The 21363-nt window shown below is 40.0% G+C and overlaps 1 pseudogene; it reads left to right on the forward strand.

The window, feature by feature from the left end:
• The first annotated feature begins 3721 nt into the window (after positions 1–3721).
• Positions 3722–21363, forward strand: part of LOC115053697 (NACHT, LRR and PYD domains-containing protein 12-like) — a 91432-nt pseudogene continuing 73790 nt past the window's right edge.

Genomic DNA, 21363 nt, shown 5'->3' on the forward strand with positions numbered 1-21363 from the left:
AGAAACCTTTATCTTGTTGTTTCTCCGTCTTGTACAGCACACAGTGGAAATGAATTCTCATTATTGCTTCCATGACCTGGAAGTGGAACTAAAGGTGGTCACCAACGAGGCCTGGAACCCAGAGGAAGGAAAAGAGTGAGATGGAGGAGACCTGTCAGTGTTTCAGTATAAACATAAAGCCCTGACCACTGTTGTATCCAGGCAGTGCTGACTGCTGCTTTTCATGGACAGTGGTCGATTTTTTTGGAGTTATATTTCCTAATTATGTAAATTGTTATTTGTTGTGACATTGTTTCTTTTAATTAAAAGAAAAGAAATATCCTTTCATACCTCTGTCCTTTTCTGTTTGATCCCCAAAAGTGCTCATTAGTTTAAAATATAGAAAACCTAAAGTAGGATTTGATTCCATAACAGCAGGACAAAGTGTGTCATTAATCTTCTGGATTCTACAGACTGAGTTCATGTTCTGATAGATTTATTTTACAGCTGTAGTAACAATAAATCTCCAGCAGGTGGAAGTATTGCTGCTCAGATGTCATGTCCACTGTGGGACACACAATACTCACAGAGGACTTCATTGTGCTGCAGTGAGATGTATAAAAAGCTCCAGTTCTACAGTCAGAAGATGTCCAGTCTGAAGGTGGATGAGTTCTGACTGCAGAAGAAAGTTTCAGAGCGTCTTCCAATGGCTGATTATTGATCTGTGATCAGGTTATGAGCTATAAACACTGATCATCTTAATTACAAACCAATTCCAAACAATATGTAAACTCCATGTTTGAATGGAGGCGGATGTGTGGACGTGTATTAAAATCAGAGAGAATTTACACTCATTCAACTCAAATCCAGGAACATCCCAAACATGACTATTAGTCCTGTCTGAGAGTTTCCTCCACTGACAGCAAACATACTGTATATCCATACTGATCACTGTGATCAGGTTTGAATCATCTCTGTGAGAATCCCACATGAAGCTGTCAGTCCTGCTGGATACACACACATCCCACTGAACACATTTTACCTCACTATCATATGAAGAAATATCACAAACCAGATGAACTTCTCAATGTGATGATCAGAGAGCCTTTAGTTTTCATCATCATATGATAGAAACGTCCAAACAGCTCCATCTGCTGGTTCTGCTCTGTTTTATGAATGTGTCCCAAACTGCACACACACTGAATTACACAATAAAGCTCTAACGGAGATGATCAGAATTAGAAACACTTTATTCAAAATTCTGCTGTTTGGTGTCTTCTCTTCTAACAGTTCAGGAGTTGTAAAGTGGGAATGAATGATTTTCTGGATCTTTCCGTCCTACATGGTAAATAGATGAACAGTCCACCGCTGTGGTTTCTCTGATCCACTAGGATGGTATGAAGTGTATTTTAGGATGCTCTCTGCCTTCCTCTGTGTGGATCACTATGCAAACCAATTCCTATGTAAAAATCTCTGTTTTGTGAAGTCTCAGTTCAAACGTAGAAAATAGGACGTTGACTTGTTGTAAAATGTCTCCTGTTGATTCACGGTCACACAGCTGATCTGCGGACCAGCCGACTTCCGGTCCTCTGAAGTGGAGAGAAATGAACTGATCTGTAGATACTGAGGAGACAGAAGTTCACAACTCTGACAGAGAAGCTGGTGTTGTGTCTTTAAACTGGAAAAGTGAGATAACACCTGTTATGTGACTCTTTATACTTGTCTATGTCATAGAGGTCATGTAAACCAGAGAGTGTTCAAAGAACTGAGGTTCTACTAACTCCTCATTATTAACTAAAGCTATGCCCCGTGTGAGGCTCCAACTCACGACCTTCAGATTATGAGACTGACGCACTGCCTACTGCGCCAACGAGGCCTGAATGCCTGAGAGACCTCAGACCTGTCAGGAGCACCCCGCACAACACGGGCTGAACCAGCCACACACCGGGCAGGCCGGTATGATGCACAGCACAGAAGTGCAAAGCTCTGGAATAAATCCTATTTTAGCCACTCTCCCTTTTTTCAGAGGCTGTTTGAATCAACACATGATGATTAACACACATCCACGTTAAAAATGACAATATTTTCTCTTTTTGATTCCCCATTCTTCACTGACATCTCTCTGCACAGCTACAATTACAGTTTAAATCAGACTGTATTAGCTGTTTATTGGTTTGCTGGCTGTTTGCTGCACTGTTAAAAAGGAGGCTTGACAATTTTTTTACAAAGTGAAAACAGAAACCACCCAAAAACATTTGTATTTTGAAGCGTTCCTTTCTAGAAGGGTGACCTGACTTTGAGATTAATGCTTTAAAATGCAGGCACTGGATGTTTAAAAGGAAACTTTTTTACAAATGAACAGCGAGCTTGTACTCGGGTAATTTTTGTTTGATAGATCAGCACCTGACTGGATCCTCATCTAACTTAAGCAATGCAAAAAAAGGTCTGCAAATGCAAATCTCACACAGAGCAATGTAGAACACTGTTTGTGATCTGCATCTTTGCTTTCTTCTGTTCACACAGTACCTTGGAATATGAAAGACCATATTTTATATATTCATATATATATTATATATTAATGTTTAACATTCGTTTTTACTTTGTGCGGCAAAAGTGTACCAAATAATGGAAAAATAAAAAACTATTATCACTATAATTATCCTTAATAAGCAAGTGGACGGTTCAGAATCATTATGATACAGTCTGACTGATAAAGCTCAATTAACATCAAAATGTTCATTTCACCGTTTTATAAATTTTAATTTTTTTTTACAAAGTGACAACAAACAAAAAAAAACCCCAAAACATTTGTATTTTGAATTATTCCTTTCTTCATTTCTTTATCAAGAATGATCTGACTTTGAGTTTAATGCTTTAAAATGGAGGCACTGAATGTTTAAAAGGCAATTTTTTTTACAAATGAGCTACGAGTTTGTAGTCGGGTGATTTGTGTTTGATAAATTTGCGTCTGACTGGATCCTCATCTAACTTCCTCTACTCAAGTCCCATTAAAAGGACACAGCAGTCTCTCTGCACAGTCTTCATGTCTCCCTTTGGAGCAGCCTGAAGTTTTGTGGAAGAGGTAAACCAACAAAAACAGCAGAGTACAGCTGTGGACTGAAACAGGCTGAATGATAAAGGTTGTGTATGTCAGCTGCTTCCTTGTTGCTAAAGTCACGTGTCCCCCGGCCCCTCCCCCCTGTGTTCTGTCCCAGTGGGCGTGTCCTCTCTCCTAATAAGGCACACCTGTCCTCTATTTCCCGCCAATCAGCCCACATAGATTCCCTCCTCGGACTTCTCTTCAGTGCCGGAGTGTCCTGTCTGTTATTCTTGGTACCGCTGCTCTCGTTCACTATTTTTATTCGTGCTTTATTTTATTATTTTTTTTAATAAACATGTCTTCTGTTTTTCCGTTCAGGTTGTCCGGTGTATCTCAGTCAGCCTCGCCTTTTGTTTTCTCTCTCTGTTGTTACTTTGTTAGTTTTTCATAAAGTCCAGCTCAGTCTGTGTTTCCTCTTTTTGTTGGACTTTTGTATCCCTACCGGACTATTTCTGTTGGACTCGGTTTTACCGGCTCTGTTTCTCCATCTCCACCTCGCTGACTAACAGCAGCAGTACAACAACAAACCAAAAACAGGTTGGAGCGGTTTTAATGTTTCATACTTTGGACTCTGAAGTTATGAGGGTGTGACTTTTCCTCAGCTCAAACAGACACCAGGACTGATGAGGGAGAACAAGCAGCTTCTTCTCTTCACATGAAGCTGGAAAGTGTCAGAAAGTCTCCCTGAAGTGAGTTCAGCAGGTGAGAATCTGTAAATGTGTGAACAGGATCACTGTGATCACATTGTGTTGTTTCACTGTTTGACTGGACAGGAGAACTTTTCTGGATGCTGATTGGCTGCTTTCAGATTTGTAAAAATAATATGAATAGTTTCTTGTCAAGTTAAAGAACAATAGAGATAGATACGCTGTATTTTTTTTTTTTTTTTGCCAATTAATAGCGTCAACAGAGCACTGATATTGTGAGTTGAGTTTTTGTTTTGTTTTTTTTCCCCCTGCCTTTGTCCTCATAGTTTACCACCACAGGGTGTGCCAACTTTTGACAGAGTTTAATGACAGAACTGGTCTGACAGCTCAGATAATGACTGAGGCGTTGTCTTTGTTCTTTTTAAAAGATCAACATTAATTATCACTGACAATAACACAGACTTGTCTTCACAGAAACTGTGTGTGATTTCTCAGAAACAGTATCAGGATTTGTATGATAACACAAATGTAGTATTTAATTTCACGAAGATAATCCACTTTCTGTCAATACAGTTGTGCTGGATTTGAAAACAAATACAACTTATGTCATAAATGTAACATTTGTGATTATAAATCAATAAATACCAAATGTAGAGCTGCTGTCACAGATAAAGTTGGTTTGCTTTGGTAATTATTTCTTCCATGTTAATGAGACATAAGAACTAATGTGTCCTGTGATGTTGGAGAGAATCAAATCAGACAAATCTATAAATATCTAATGACCATGATTACTGAGATCAGACTGTACTGTAAAGTCTGAAAGCTAAGCCAATGGCAAATTGTATTGAAATCTATGGGAAAATAACCATACATGTACTTAGCAGCAGCTACCTAGCTGTTTATTTACCATCTTACTTCCAGACTTTATGGTTCAAACAGGTGTCAACAACAGTAAACATTAATCTGGATAATGTACACTGAAGCTAAATGCACTCCAGCTAACTATTAGCTAGCTGATTGCACTTTTTTTTTTTTTTTTATGTTCAGTGTTGGCTTGGCATTTCTCCAGCATAAAATATTCTATTGAGCAAACACTGATGCCGAGTCATTAGACAATAGAGGATTAGTTTATGTAGATACATTTTGTGTTGTTTAAGAATATAAAGTATAATTTAATTTTAAAAGTCTACTGTGTAGGCAGCATTTCTCTCATTTTGTTTCAAGAGTTTTAGCAGGTGGAGTAAAAGAACATCAAATAAAATACCAACATTTTTAAGCATTTCAGAATGGGAGACCAAATGGGACAAAATGAAATAAGTAAATCTTTAAATTATGAAGTAATTAAGAAATAATGTTCAATTATTTAAAATTCATTAAAATACAGGTTAATTTTATGTAAAAAAAATAGATATAATTATTTCACAATTTATTTAATTCTTTCATGGTCCTGTTGCCATCAAAGTCAGTGGGCGAGGCTAATGTGAATCGAGCCGAATTGTTTGCGTTTGTCAGAAGCCTGGAAGTCAAGACATTTTGGTTACGGACGATGTGTTTCAACTTTCTCAGGAGGTGTTTAAAGACATTTTAGACCTTGCAGTTTATGTGAAAGCGGGACCTGCTGACCCAGAGCAACTTAAGATAGATTTTATTTTTTGGAAGGTTTTTAAATGGTCCCAACAAACTAATCTGAAGTGAAACAAAAGATTAAGTTGATTTCCTTGAACTTTTGTGCCATGTTTCTGTTGAGCAATGACAGAACAAACACACCAGAACTAGTCTGAAATCTTGGATGAACTTGGCTCAGTGAATTTAACTCTTATTGTTAATTGTACACTCTGAGCATTTCCAGATACAATGAATCCATTGAAGGTTTAAAGCAGCACACCTTGTTTTTATTGTTGGATTATTTGAAGCAAAACAGAAACCTTTACATTATCTCATGTAGTCTGATCAATAATGTGACATGAATTAAATCACAGTGCCATCAACCCATCCTACAGTCAGATACCACCATCTAGTGGACAGAGAGAAGCACCATCAGACCTGAGATACATTTCTCTGAAACCTACAGATTACTAACAGATCAGGCAGGATTTTGTATGTTGAGTTAGGGAGGCACAGCATTTAAAGAATGTGTCAAAGAAACAAATATTTAAGGTGCATCCTAAACATCAGATGAACCACCTCCCCTGGTCTGGTTTCCTGATAAATTAAATATTATATTAATATTATCATTATTCACGCTCACTGTCACTTGCATTTTTTTTTTTTTTCACTCCTGATCTTTTTCTGCTGCTATTTTGTTAGTTTGTCTTAATAGGTAGTTCAATCAGCATGTGGAGATATAATTCCGATTGAGCTATGATGTCACAGACCACAACAGAGGTGGAAAGAAACAAAGACCGGTGAGTTAGCAAGTTAGCGACTCAGAGGTAAACTGGCACGACAATGGACAGCCACCTTGTAAATCTGTACATAACTGTGCCATGTTAGCCGGCTGCTTTGTGTGACCTCCTACATATGTGAAACCAACAAAACTGACTGGGACTTTATTTTTCTGTCTGACTCCTTCCTGAAGATGAAGGACTTTGTGTGTGTTTGGATTTGCCTGGTATTTTTTGGTGTGTAGCTTTGGAACAAACTTTGTCCTGTTTCTTCTTTGTCTTCTGTCAGTCAGAAAGTGTTTCCCTCTCAGCCCAACTCCGTCCTGAAGATGATGGACTGTGATGAGGAAGAGGAGGCCAGACCAGAGTCTCCAGGATCAAGCTGTCTGTCTCTGAAGTCTGACCGGTCCAGAGATAATCCTCTAAACTTCAGTAATGGACCTGGACCCTCAGAGACAAAGTAAGAGACTGTGAAAATGAGAATAAAAACATGTTCATAGATTAAAATTAATGATCCTGAATCATTAGTGCAGATCCAAGAAGACACTGAGATGGATCTTCAGGGTTTTATCACCAGAAAGTACTGCTTGTGAGTGCTTTCCTGTTTGTACCATTTCCTGCTGCACCAAACGGGTCAACAATACTCAGGAAAGAGCATGAAATAGATTTATTGCTTGGCCTATCAGCCAGCTTGAAAAACTGTATGTAGTTTGAAGTTTGACTCAGCGAGGCTGCGTCTTCCTGCTACATTATTTTAAATCGGTCCTTTGGTTCAGACGCGCAGTCAACTCCAAAGAGTTACATGTCTAAAAGGAAATATGAGTCAAAATTACACCCACAGCAGAGGAAACACACGCACTAATAGCCTTGTTCATACATCCCTTCACTTTTACACTACCTGGAATAACTCCTTCCATAATCAATCAACAGATTAGACATGCTGACCCCTCATGTTAGGGACATTCCATTATAAACCTCTGTCCTAACAAATGTTAGGTAACTCAGGCTCGAGGAACCCTTCCTGAAGTACTGTTTATTCTCTTGGTGTAATAGATTGGCAACTATGAATCTGTAACTGTAACAATAACTCAAACAATCCAAATGGATGATTTATTTAGAAATTTAAACTAGCTGGCATTTTAATCTTTTCGGTTATCAAACCCCCTCACTACCAAACTTACAGTGAGATGCATCACAGTTGTATAATTTTATATCCACCTGAAACTGGTGTTTGCACAACCTCTGTCAAAGTAAATGCAAAAATAAAAGACAGTCACATTATTCGGAATATTTTACCAAATATATACAAGTATTGGTTTTCTATGGGGTACTGAGAAAAGTTTTCTGGATGAGAATATGAGAAAACAGCTTTTTCATATTCGTGGTGTGATAATAGTAATCTGTTAATACATTGAACTCTGAGTCCTCAAAAAATATAACATGAATTTTTTTAACATGACTCTCCCTGCTGCATAATTGACATGTTTACACCAAACAATAAGCCCACACAAATATAATCTTGCTGTAAGTGATCAACCTCGGAGGTTTTATGGAAATATAATTTAGCTGACATTTTCCTACCCTGTTCATCTGCACGGTATATGCTATGTAAATTGATAAATAGCAGACTCAAAGTTCATAATTCCTTAAACAAAATATTCAGAATCAGCATGCAGCAGCATCACATTAAAAATGCTGCACAGCACTCAGTCCAATCTGCAGCACCGTGCATTTTGTGTTGTGATGAGTGCATGAAGTGTGTCCATAGTGCCAAAGAGTGCGTGACCATGCAAGGGGGCCACAGACAGACAAACAGATGTTGTTCCTTATAGACAGATAGAAAGATAAATAGATAATTTCATCAGTGTTTCACAAACAAATATTTTACTGTATTTTGAAAATACAAAAACACACAACACTGAAATATCTAAAAATACAAATTACAAAATAGTGTTTATATTTAAAATACATGTATTTGAAATATTGCCCATCCCTGTCATTAACATGTTCTGTCCACTGTGGAGGAAGATGAGTCTGAATGAAGGTCTGTCCACAAAAAGACACTGAGACAAAATGAGGACACACAGTGAAGTGAGGTACTTCCTGTTCCCCCATCGACAGTGTCACTTAATGTGATGATGAGCTGGATAAGACACATGAAATCTATAATGAAACCAACAAACCTGACCGGGACTTTATTTCTCTGTGTGTGTTCGTGTGTGACAGAGATTCTGGTCTTCTGCCAGTTTCCCTCTCAGACTGATTCTGTCCTGAAGATAAAGGACTCTGTGTGTTTGGATTTGCCTTGGGTTTTCGGGTGTGTAGCTTTGGAACAAACTGTTTGTCCTGTTTCTTCTTTGTCTTCTGTCAGTCAGAAAGTGTTTCCCTCTCAGACCGACTCCATCCTGAAGATGATGGACTGTGATGAGGAAGAGGAGGCCAGACCAGAGTCTCCAGGATCAATCTGTCTGTCTCTGAAGTCTGACCGGTCCAAAGAGTTTCAGCCTCCGAACTTCAGTAATGGACCTGGACCCTCAGAGACAAAGTAAGAGACTGTGAAGATGAGAATAAAAATCTGTTCATAGATTAATATTAATGATCCTGAATCATCAGTGCAGATACAGGAAGACCCTGAGATGGATCTTCTTGGTTTTATCACCAGAAACTACTCGTTTTTTTCTCCTGCCCAAACATTCTATTACATCAGTCAGTCAGTCAGTTATAAAGAAATGTTTTCACAGAGACAGGAAGGGGAAAAGACATGTCTCTGAAGAGGAGCAGCCGTCCCACTGTGCTCTGTGTCAGGACGTCCTGAAGGATCCAGTCTCTACCAGCTGTGGACACTGGGTCTGCAGACAGTGCTGCACCTCAGACTGGGACCAGTCTGCTTCTTCAGGAGACTCCTCCTGTCCCCAGTGTGGACAAAGATCCAGAACCAGACCAGGTCTGCAGACCAGCCCTGAACAGAGTGAGACTGAACTTCTCACTTTTTCATCAGATCCTCAGACTCTCTGTCTTCAGTCTGACGTTGTCTCTTCTCTGTCAGCAGATCGTGTTCTACAGGAGGTTTTAGATCAACATAAGATCAGTCTGAGGACCAGATGTCAACATGTGACTGAAGGAACAGGAACAGGAAGTGGAACCCTCCTCAACAGGATCTACACAGAGCTCTACATCACAGAGGGACAGAGTGAAGAGGTTAATGCCCAACATGAAGTGAGGCAGCTGGAGACAACTTCTAAGAAGAAGAGCCTCCATGATGCTCCAATCAAATGTCACCACATCTTTAAAGTCTCACCTGACCAGCAGAGGCCCATCAGACTGGTTCTGACCAACGGCGTCGCTGGAGTTGGAAAAACTTTCTCTGTGCAGAAGTTCAGTCTGGACTGGGCAGAGGGCTTGGAGAACCAGGATGTCAGTCTGCTGGTTCTGCTTTCATTCAGGGAGCTGAACCTGATCAGAGATCAGCAGTGCAGTCTTCTCAGGCTGCTTAATGTTTTCTATCCAACATTACAGAAGGTCACAGCAGAGCAGCTGGCTGCCTGTAAAGTTCTGTTCATCCTGGACGGCCTGGATGAAAGCAGACTTTCACTGGACTTCACCAACAGGGAGGTCGTGTCTGACGTCACACAGGAGTCATCGGTCCACCTGCTGCTGACAAACCTCATCCAGGGGAATCTGCTTCCCTCGGCTCTGGTCTGGATCACTTCCAGACCTGCAGCAGCCAGTCAGATCCCTCCTTCATGTGTTGACAGGCTAACAGAAGTCCGAGGCTTCACTGACGCCCAGCAGGAGGAGTACTTCAGGAGGAGGTCCAGGGATGAAGAGCTGTCCAACAGAATCATCTCACACATCAAGAAGTCCAAGAGCCTTCACATCATGTGTCAAGTCCCAGTTTTCTGCTGGATCATCGCTACAGTTCTGGAGCACATGTTGACTACAGACCAGCAAGGAGAGCTGCCCCAGACCATGACTGACCTGTACTCACACTTCCTGCTGGTCCAGACCAGGAGGAAGAGGATCAAGTACCATGAGGGACATGAGACAAGTCCACAGGAGCTGATGGAGGCTGACAGGGAAGTTCTTCTGAAGCTGGGGAGGCTGGCGTTTGAACATCTGGAGAAAGGGAACATCATGTTCTACCAAGAAGACCTGGAGCAGTGTGGTCTTGATGTCACAGAGGCCTCGGTGTACTCAGGACTCTGTACTGAGATCTTCAAAGCAGAGAGAGTGATCTTCCAGAAAACGGTCTACTGCTTTGTTCATCTGAGTGTTCAGGAGTTTCTGGCTGCAGTCTACATGTTCCACTGTCACACCAACAGGAACAAGGAGGTCCTGAAGGACTTTCTGGGAAAGAAACAGCAAGATTCAGCCCTGGAGGACTTCCTGATCACAGTCCTGGAGAAATCCTTTGAAAGTGAAAATGGTCACCTGGACCTGTTTGTCCGCTTCCTTCATGGTCTCTCTCTGCAGTCCAACCAGAGACTCTTAGGATGTCTGCTGGGTCAGACAGAAACCAAACCAGAGACCATCCAGAGAGCCATCAACGACCTGAAGAAGATGAGCTGGATGAAAATCTCTCCTGACAGAAGCATCAACATCTTCCACTGTCTGATGGAGATGAACGATCACTTAGTTCATCAGGAGATCCAGGAGTTCCTGAAGTCAGAGACCAGATCAGAGAAGGAACTCTCCCTGATCCACTGCTCAGCTCTGGCCTACATGCTACAGATGTCAGAGGAAGTTCTGGATGAGTTTGACCTGAAGAAGTACAACACATCAAAGGAGGGACAGCGGAGACTGATCCCAGCTGTGAGGAACTGCAGGAAGGCTCGGTGAGTCCACTCTCATTCTCATCAATCCTTCTGAAGGTTAGTGAAGATGTTTTTAAATCAAATCTGATTCAGATGGTGTTTCACTATCAACTGTTTTTTTTTTTTTTTTTTTTTTTTTTTTTTTTTTGCTGCCAGAGATAAATATTCACTTAGTTGTGTTTCTAATGGAAATCCTAAAGACTGATGACATCAGCAGGTATCAGTGACTGTTCACTGTTCAACCCAAGAGAAAATCAAATCAATAGGCAGTCAAATGTTTTCAGGTCAACATGGCCTCATGGTCCCCATGGAGGATAGAAACCTGGATCAGGTCCCTGACAGACTGAGGACCTGATGGAAGATCAACTGACCACATTTTGTCTCTTCATAAAAGGATTGAAACTCTGACAGTGTGAGACAGAGATGGAAGTCTTGGCGTCTTTAGTCCTCAAACCCTCCAGATGAATATGTAGTGTCCTGTGTCAGTGAAATATTGTGTAATATGTGTCATCACAGACTTGTTGGTTGTGGACTCTCAGAGACTGAGTATGACGTTGTGGCCTCAGCTCTAAAGTCCAACCCCTCCCATCTGAGAGACCTGGACCTGAGTCATAACCACATAGAGGATTCAGGACTGAAGCTGGTGTGTGCTGGACTGGAGAGTCCAAACTGTGGACTGGAGACTCTGAGGTCAGTTCACTGACTGGACCTGCTGTAGTTTGAGTGTTGTGCTGTTGTTTGGATGATGTGTGCAGAGACATGATGATGACCCACAATAACACAAAGATCATTGAGGACATTCCTGATTGATTATTAATGATTTGATCTTCATTTTTTATTCTTTACTCAGGTTGGAGGGCTGCAGTTTGTCAGAGATCAGCTGTTCTTCTCTGGTCTCAGCTCTGAAGTCCAACCCCTCCCATCTCAGAGAACTGGACCTGAGTCTGAACGACCTGAAGGATTCAGGACTGAAGGATCTGTGTGGTTTTCTGAAGAGTCCTCACTGCAGACTGGAGACTCTGAGGTCAGACTCATGTTTTATTTCTGCTCTCAGATTAATATGATGTTACAGTTGTGGTGACTCTGACCTGCAGACAGATTTATATTTATGATGGAAAATCCTCTTCAGGTTTTCAACATTTAAACTGAAATGGTTTGAAAGTAACTTTGGACAACAGATTTCTGTTAATTTGAAAAGTTACATTTTAATTGCAAGCATCAATCTTGTATTTTTGAAAGGGGACATCATATATTAATGAATATTTGTATGTTAACATGTAGATTTAGTCTGTGGTTTTATTTATTTATGTATTGACTGAGCTAAAACACTGACAGCTGGGTTAAATGTCATGTGTTGGTCCAACGTCAGGCCAAGACATTTATACTGATCAGTGTAGGACAGCAGTACTGTCCCAAGATTAACAACATTCAACTTGGCCTAAAATTCACCACTTGTGTTTTGTCTTGGTTCTCCATTAGTCTCCACTTGCAGCACCATTTTGGGATAATGTTCAGCATAATGTGAAATTTTTTTCTTTCTTCTGCAACAGAATGACATCATCCACATGTAACATGGCTCTATTGGTTCAGTTTGGGAAATTTCAGCCATAACACCAATTTAGTTTGAATATCAAACAGATTGTCAGATCCAGCAGGATGATGCTGTGCCAGACCATGTAAATGTGCCAGTGGTGGGATTTCATGGGGAACTTGTATTTTGATGCAAATGAGTTTTGCATCAAAATACAACATCAAAATATGATTTCCACATTCGACTGTTCATGTTTCTTCAAATATATCATTAATGATGAGTTTGGTTTTTTGTCTAGAACGTCTGAAGCTTGTTTGTAGACTGTTTGACTGGTTTTAGAGTGGACTTACCTGCCAGAGCTCAGATTGTTATACAGGAGTTCATATGTGGCAGAATCAGATATAGAAATAAAGTTTGGCTGACTCTGCTGTTTGGTTATTTCTGATGTGTTAAAATCACAATGTTGGCAGTTTGAGTCAGTTCAGGTTCTTTCAGGTGTTGTTTAATTTTCTCATTAAATCTTGTCACTGTTTGTATTTGACTGTTGTGAAGCTGCTTCCTGTTGGTTCAGCTGTTTGACTTTCATTTTCTAAACTTCTACTTTCTAAACCTTCAGCTCTGAACAGATGATGAAACATTGAACGCTTTTAAGCAGGAACTTTGTCTCCTAAAGTCACATCTTTTATTCTTTACTCAGGTTGAGAAGCTGCAGATTGTCAAAGATCAGCTTTTCTTCTCTGGTCTCAGCTCTGAAGTCCAACCCCTCCCATCTCAGAGAACTGGACCTGAGTTGGAACGACCTGCAGGATTCAGGACTGAAGGATCTGTGTGGTTTTCTGGAGAGTCCAGATTGTAGACTGCAGACTCTGAGGTCTGTTGAGTAGTTGTTGTAGATTTGTTTAATCCAGAATTTACTGTATATTCACATTTAACTTGAATATATTCACTTTTATTAAAAATTGCTGTTGTTTCATGTTTCCAGTTGTTTCTAATAATAATAATAGTTGTCAGTCTTTTCCAAAACTTGAATTTACTTGTTCAATATATTAATCATCAAAAGTCTTCCAGGAACCAAAGAGTTGGTTTCACATGTTTGATCTCCAGACAGAAACCAGGACCAAGGGAGACCTTAGTCTTGGATCAGGACTGGATCTTTAAAGTCTTGCTCTTGGTCTCTGTCTTTGTATTGGAACAAAGTCTGATGTGGACCAGCAACATTTGAGATGTTAAAGTGGGTGATGAGTTTGAGAAGATGGAGAAGTTCTGGATCAGGACATTTCTGACTGATTATCAGTCATCTGATCTCCATGATTTGTTCTTTTTCAGGCTGATATGCTGTTGGTTGTCAAAGATCAGCTGTTCTTCTCTGGCCTCAGCTCTGAAGTCCAACCCCTCCCATCTCAGAGAACTGGACCTGAGAGGAAACCTCCTGCAGGATCCAGATGTGAAGGAGCTGCGTGATCTTGTGGAGAGTCCAGACTGTAGACTGGAGACTCTGAGGTCAGTCCACTGTGGTAGATCTTTAATCTAATGTCCTAATAAATGTCTTCAGACTTGGAGGGTGTGGAGCTGAGGACCAGAGTCAGTTGTGTTGTTGAGACTCCAGCCCTCATGGGGCTTTCAGACACGTGGCCGTGGCCCCCCTGTGCTCTGAAAGCTGTTATTTCCAAAGGATTGGAGCTCCACCACAGGTTTCCCTGCACTGAGCACAGTTCATGTGCACAGTGATAGTTGTGTTTCTTTGTGGTGTGGTCATACTCAGTCAGTGTGTTACTGCAGTAGATGGAGTTCAGAGCAGCGGTACAGAAGCTGAGTGATGAGCTGCTGTGGACGGAGTCAACATCAAAAAGCTCTTCTACACACTTTGAAAACAAACAGTCCCACACATGTTGAAATGTTCTTCATTTAGAAGATTTTAGAGCTTCATCTTCACATCAAAGCAGAACTTTCCTTTGCTGCCACATATTTATGAAGCAGCCATCTGCTGTATTCCTACACAAGTATGTCCTGTATTCCACTGCAGCCGCAGGTCGGCTGAGGGAATCACTTTGTTTTAGAGTGAGGAGCTGCTGAACTTCAGCCTCCAGTGGCTGAAATGACAATTACACTAAAGAAACACTTTAATATTTTTATTATATTCATGATTTTTATCTTTACAGCAGATATTTTATCTTTGCTGTATATATCTTTATTTTTACTATATATATTTCTATCCTTATTCTATGTTGTCTGACATCTGTGTGTAATGTTGCTGTTACACAGCAATTTCCCAGCCTGGGATAAATAAAAGTATCTATCTATCAAACATCCAGACAAAATGTGGTGGAACTTTACTTTTAAGTCTTCTGAACATATCTGACTGATTATCAATGATTTTTATCTGCATCTTTTATTCCTTATTCAGATTTGACAACTCCAGTTTGTCAGAGATCAGCTGTTCTTCTCTGGTCTCAGCTCTGAAGTCCAACCCCTCCCATCTCAGAGAACTGGAGCTGAACGACCTGAAGGATTCAGGACTGAAGGATCTGTGTGATTTTCTGAAGAGTCCTCACTGTAGACTGGAGACTCTGAGGTCAGACTCATGTTTTATTTCTGCTCTCAGATTAATATGATGTTACAGTTGTGGTGACTCTGACCTGCAGACAGGTTTATATTTATGAGGGAAAATCCTCTTCAGGTTTTTAACACTTAAACTGTTAAATTGTTGAAAATAACTTTTGAGAACTGAATTTCACTCATTTGAATATGACATTTGAATTTCTCAGTTTATATTCACAATGTTGACAGTTTGAGTCAGTTCAGGTTCTTTCAGGTGTTGTTTCATTTTCTCATGAAATCTTCTCACTGTTTGTATTTGACTGTTGTGAAGCTGCTTCCTGTTGGTTCAGCTGTTTGACTTTCATTTTCTAAACTTCTACTTTCTAAACCTTCAGATCTGAACAGATGATGAAACACTGAACACTTTCAAGCAGGAACTTTGTCTCCTAAAGTCACATCTTTTATTCTTTACTCAGGTTGGTGAACTGCAGGTTGTCAAAGATCAGCTGTTCTTCTCTGGTCTCAGCTCTGAAGTCCAACCCCTCCCATCTCAGAAAACTGGACCTGAGAGGGAACGACCTGAAGGATCTGTGTGGTTTTCTAGAGAGTCCTCACTGTAGACTGGAGACTTTGAGGTCAAACTCATGTTTTATTTCTGCTCTCAGATTAATATGATGTTACAGTTGTGGTGACTCTGACCTGCAGACAGGTTTATATTTATGAGGGAAAATTCTTTCCGGTTTTAAACATTTAAACTGGTAAATATTTCAAAATTACTTTTGAAAAACAATTTTTATTTATAATTTGGAAATTGAATTTGAATTGGAGATCATTTATTAATCAATCTTGTATTTTTAAAGGGGACATAATATATTCATGAATATTTGTATGTTAATGTTCAGAGCTTAGTCTGCGGTTCATTTCATTAATTTATTTGCATGTCATTTAATAAAAATGTCCAACCCACATAGATTTGAGACATGTATGTAATCATACAGTGGCTGTTGTAACAGCATAACCTCTTATATCTGCATATAAACATACACAGATACATTATCATCCTTTTCTCGAGTAACAATGTCACATCATATTTTAAAAACAACAAATAAGCAATCAAAAGATTTAGCTGTGTTTCTGAAGCCTTGGAAATAAATTCAGCTACTATATGAGTCCCTTTGCTGAAAAGGAACTCATGTTTCTCAGATTCATCAAAATCAAAGAAATCAACATAAATATAAAACATTTAGGCATGGCAAGTTTATTTATAGAGCACAATTCGCACCCGTGGTAATTCAAAGTGCTTTACAGATACAGACAAACAGGAACAAGAAGGCAGATAGAATCGTTCCATAAATCATTAAAAAAAGCATTAATTTAATGAATTAAAAGCTAAAAAAAAAAAAACACAGATAAAATACTTTTGTCATATGGACACCTACAACTGTTTTCAGCCTGGATTTAAAGGTTGTCAAAGTTGAGGGCAGTCTCACATCTTCTGACAGACTGTTCAGGACTTCAGCAGCATAAAAGTGGAGTGCAGCCTCACCATGTTTAGTCCTGACTCTGGGCACCACCAGGAGACCACTCCCCGAGGTTCTCAGAGCCCGAGAGGGTTCATATGGCTCCAACATGTCAGAGATTTACTTTGGTGCTAGACCATGAAGAGACTTGTTAATAAGCAGAGCTGAGCTGATGTGTTAAAATCACAATGTTGACAGTTTGAGTCAGTTCAGGTTCTTTACAGTGTTGTTTCATTTTCTCATTAAATCTTCCCACTGTTTGTATTTGACTGTTGTGAAGCTGCTTCCTGATGGTTCAGCTGTTTGACTTTCATTTTCTAAACTTCTACTTTCTAAACCTTCAGCTCTGAACACTTTAAAGCAGGAACTTTGTCTCCTAAAGTCACATCTTTTATTCTTTACTCAGGTTGGAGAACTGCAGTTTGTCAGAGATCAGCTGTTCTTCTCTGGTCTCAGCTCTGAAGTCCAACCCCTCCCATCTCAGAAAACTGGACCTGAGTCTGAACTACCTGAAGGATTCAGGACTGAAGGATCTGTGTGGTTTTCTGAAGAGTCCTCACTGTAGACTGGAGACTCTGAGGTCAGACTCATGTTTTATTTCTGCTCTCAGATTAATATGATGTTACAGTTGTGGTGACTCTGACCTGCAGACAGGTTTATATTTTTGAGGGAAAATCCTCTTCAGGTTTTTAACATTTAAAATGTTAAATGGTTTGAAAGTAACTTTGGAAAACAGATTTTTAGGGGGACATCATATATTCATGAATATTTGTATGTTAATATGCAGATTTCACTCTGTGGTTCATTTCATTTATTTATTTGTGTGTCGAATTGAAAGCTACTGCACTTTGTTTGTCTAAGAAGATGTTTGGCCTCTTATCTCAGGGGCTTCATCAGTTCATCAGTCCTCACTAGTCTGACAGACAGTGGAGTTGGACCCAGGTATTTAACCTCTGTAGGAGTGTTCACAAAGCTCCTTGTGACAACAGCCCATTAGAGGAGTTCCACTGACCATTGTTAGTCCACTACTGTAGATACATTTGTGTGTCATTTCTGTTGTGGAAATTCTCTGTTGCTGATGAAGAATGAAATAGAAAGTTATTTTCTTTGCAAAGAAAGGTCAATCATGAAACGAGCAGTAAAAATTAAGAAAGACCCCAAGCATGGGGAGAGCTAAACATTTATTGGTTTATAAGACATGTATTTAATCATACAGTGGCTGTTGTAATAACAAACTCTCATATCTGCATATAAACATACACAGATACATTACTATCCTTTTCTCAGATAATAATGTTGCATTATTATATATTATGGAAAACAAAAGAATTAGCTGTGTGCTCAGCCTTGTAAATAAAATCAGCTACCACATGAGTCTCTTTGCTAAAAAGGAACTCGTATTTCTCAGAATCATCCAAATCAAAGAAATCAACCTAAATTTAAACTACATTGCCAACAAAAACACCTGAGGTGCTTGTATACAAAACAACAAAACAAAAAATGGATCTGACTTTCTACTTCATCCAGTTTGCATAGTGAACAAATCCGGTCTTCCTCAGGTGTGGCATTAAAGCTCCCTGTTTCTGGGACTAATGGAAGTGTTCCTGAACACAACTGTCCATAATGATCTTTGTCTTTTAGTTCAATTATGTTTAACGTAAGGACACACACACACACACACACACACACACACACATATATATATATATATATATATATATTATAGAACAGAGTGAAAGTATGAACTCCCAGATGAGCACAGTGTTCAGACTTGTTCAGGGCTCTACCTGCAGACTGAGCTAAAACACTGACAGCTGGGTTAAATGTCATGTGTTGGTCCAACGTCAGGCCAAGACATTTCATCTTCAAATATATCATTAATGATAAGTTCGGTTTTCTGTGTCGAACTTCTGCAGCTTGTTTGTGGACTGTTTGACTGGTTTTAGAGTGGACTTACCTGCCAGAGCTCAGATTGTTATACAGGAGATCATATGTGGCAGAATCAGAGATAGAAATAAAGTTTGGCTGACTCTGCTGTTTGGTTATTTCTGATGTGTTCAAATCACAATGTTGACAGTTTGAGTCACTTCAGGTTCTTTACAGTGTTGTTTCATTTTCTCATTTAACCTTTTCACTCTTTGTATTTGACCGTTGTGAAGCTTCTTCCTGTTGGTTCAGCTGTTTGACTTTCATTTTCTCAACTTCTACTTTCTAAACCTTCAGCTCTGAACAGATGATGAAACATTGAACACTCTCAAGCAGGAACTTTGTCTCCTAAAGTCACATCTTTTATTCTTTACTCAGGTTGATGAACTGCAGTTTGTCAGAGATCAGCTGTTCTTCTCTGGTCTCAGCTCTGAAGTCCAACCCCTCCCATCTCAGAGAACTGGACCTGAGTTGGAACAACCTGAAGGATTCAGGACTGAAGGATCTGTGTGGTTTTCTGAAGAGTCCTCACTGTAGACTGGAGACTCTGAGGTCAGACTGATGTTTTATTTCTGCTCTCAGATTAATATGATGTTACAGTTGTGGTGACTCTGACCTGCAGACAGGTTTATATTTATGAGGGAAAATCCTCTTCAGGTTTTTAACACTTAAACTGTTAAATTGTTGAAAATAACTTTTGAAAACTGAATTTCACTCATTTGAATATGACATTTGAATTTCTCAGTTTATATTCACAATGTTGACAGTTTGAGTCAGTTCAGGTTCTTTACAGTGTTGTTTCATTTTCTCATTAAATCATAAATCACTGTTTGTATTTGACTGTTGTGAAGCTGCTTCCTGTTGGTTCAGCTGTTTGACTTTCATTTTCTAAACTTCTACTTTCTAAAGCTTCAGCTCTGAACAGATGATGAAACATTGAACACTTTCAAGCAGGAACTTTGTCTCCTAAAGTCACATCTTTTATTCTTTACTCAGTTTGGAGAACTGCAGTTTGTCAGAGATCAGCTGTTCTTCTCTGGTCTCAGCTCTGAAGTCCAACCCCTCCCATCTCAGAGAACTGGACCTGAGTCAGAACGACCTGAAGGATTCAGACCTGAAGGATCTGTCTGATCTTGTGAGGAGTCCAGACTTCAGACTGGAGACTTTGAGGTCAGTAGAGTTGGACTCAGTTCATGATCCTTTCAGTAATATTGTTTAGATCCCGTATCAGAGCAAAGACTCAGTGTTTCCTGTGAACCTTCAAACTCCTCAGTGAAGCTGTGAGAGGAGAACAGAAACAGATTTCAGAATTAGACAGAAAGACAGAGCGAAAACAGTCAGCCAATCAGATCAGTGGGAGCACTGATGTGACCCTAACCATGTGACCAGCTGAAGAACTCAGCTCTTTATCTCCACTGTGGACTCAGAGAAATGTGCTGAGTCAGCAGACTTGAGGTCTGTGAGTTTCCAGCTCAGTGTGTTCACTCCAACACGTTAACATGAGCTGAGAGGAAGCAGCTGCTGCACATCTGGACTGAACAGGACTGAAGTCCCTGCAGGTCTTTATGCTGGATCTGCATCACTGACTGACAGCTGATGGACAGAGTCAGGAAACACTGATGGATCTGCTCTCTTCTACTCTCCACAGGTGGAAGTGGTGGCAGTGAAGAGGAAGGTGTGTGCTGATGGAGGATCAGCTGCTTCCTGATGATCCAGATGTTGGAGGAAGTGGAGAGGAGAGCTTCATCCAGCAGAGACTGACAGAGGAATCAGAACTGGTCTGAGAACAGAGTCCAGTCCACCATGATCCCAGAGACTCCTCAAGTCCTCCTCTCCTCTCAGCCAGCTCCTCCAAACTCCACCTGGGGTTTAGGTTCAGCTTCTTCTGAACCCTTTGGGCTACTTTGGGGACATTTCTACAAGCATTACTCTATAAAAGATGTCATTTTGTTGTGAAACGTGTGACTGTGAGTCAGCACGGATTAAGCTTTTAACTTGGCCCTTTCTTCCCTTCATAAAATGTGAATGGTCTTTTTTTGTTGTTTTTTGTTTTGGATTTTCTCAAATAATTCTTATTTTTAACATGTTGCAAAAATTGTCTTATTTCAATAAATAACAGGATGCTGACACTGCAGCAGTTTATCTTTTGAAAGGACAATTTTTACTTAATGTACTAAATAACCTTTGTGCGACAAACAAAGTCCTGCTTTAATCTGAGTGTCTCTGTCTTGATTGTGATCTGGCCAAGGTGGGGGATATTGTCTTATTTATTTTTATATTTTAAGGTGTGAAGCACTTTGTGCAGCGTTGTTCATTGTTTGAAAAGTGCTGCATAAATAAAGTTTAAAAGATTGATATCATACAGTCCAATAATTTTCTAGCGGAGTCGTGCAGCAGACTCTCAGCTCAGTGTGTGAATGTGCTGCTGCTGAACTGGGACTCATGAGTTCCACTCTGAACCAATGAGTCATGAATCATGAGTCTGACTGTGAACCAGTCTACAGTATGTGCTGTGGGTGAGTGACAGCTCATAGCGGGGAGGGAAAGGGAGTGAAACAGCAAACCAGAGCTGCTGCTTTTCCTCCTTCTTTCTATATGAACATGAGCACCATGATGCACACTGCTGTGTTCTCATATCAAGCTCATGTTCACCTTCTTTCTTTCACAGGGAGAACATGAAAGAAGCTGAAGCTGAACTCAGCCTTCCAACTTTAGTGCTCCGTGTCACAGACTGATCCATTTTCTGACGTTATAGTCCACACCAGGCTGCAGCCTCTCTGTGTGACACTTTGTTCATCATTATTTTCACACTTTAGTTCCTGCTTCTTTTCATTTAGGCTCCATGTAGGCTGTTCATGATGACTTTGTTTGTGTGTGGCTGTTTTCTTCTGAATGTGGGATCTCTGTCTGAATGAAAGTTTCAC

The sequence above is a fragment of the Echeneis naucrates genome, chromosome 2, assembly GCF_900963305.1.
Source record: "Echeneis naucrates chromosome 2, fEcheNa1.1, whole genome shotgun sequence".
In the NCBI taxonomy this organism is placed as follows: Eukaryota; Metazoa; Chordata; class Actinopteri; order Carangiformes; family Echeneidae; genus Echeneis; species Echeneis naucrates.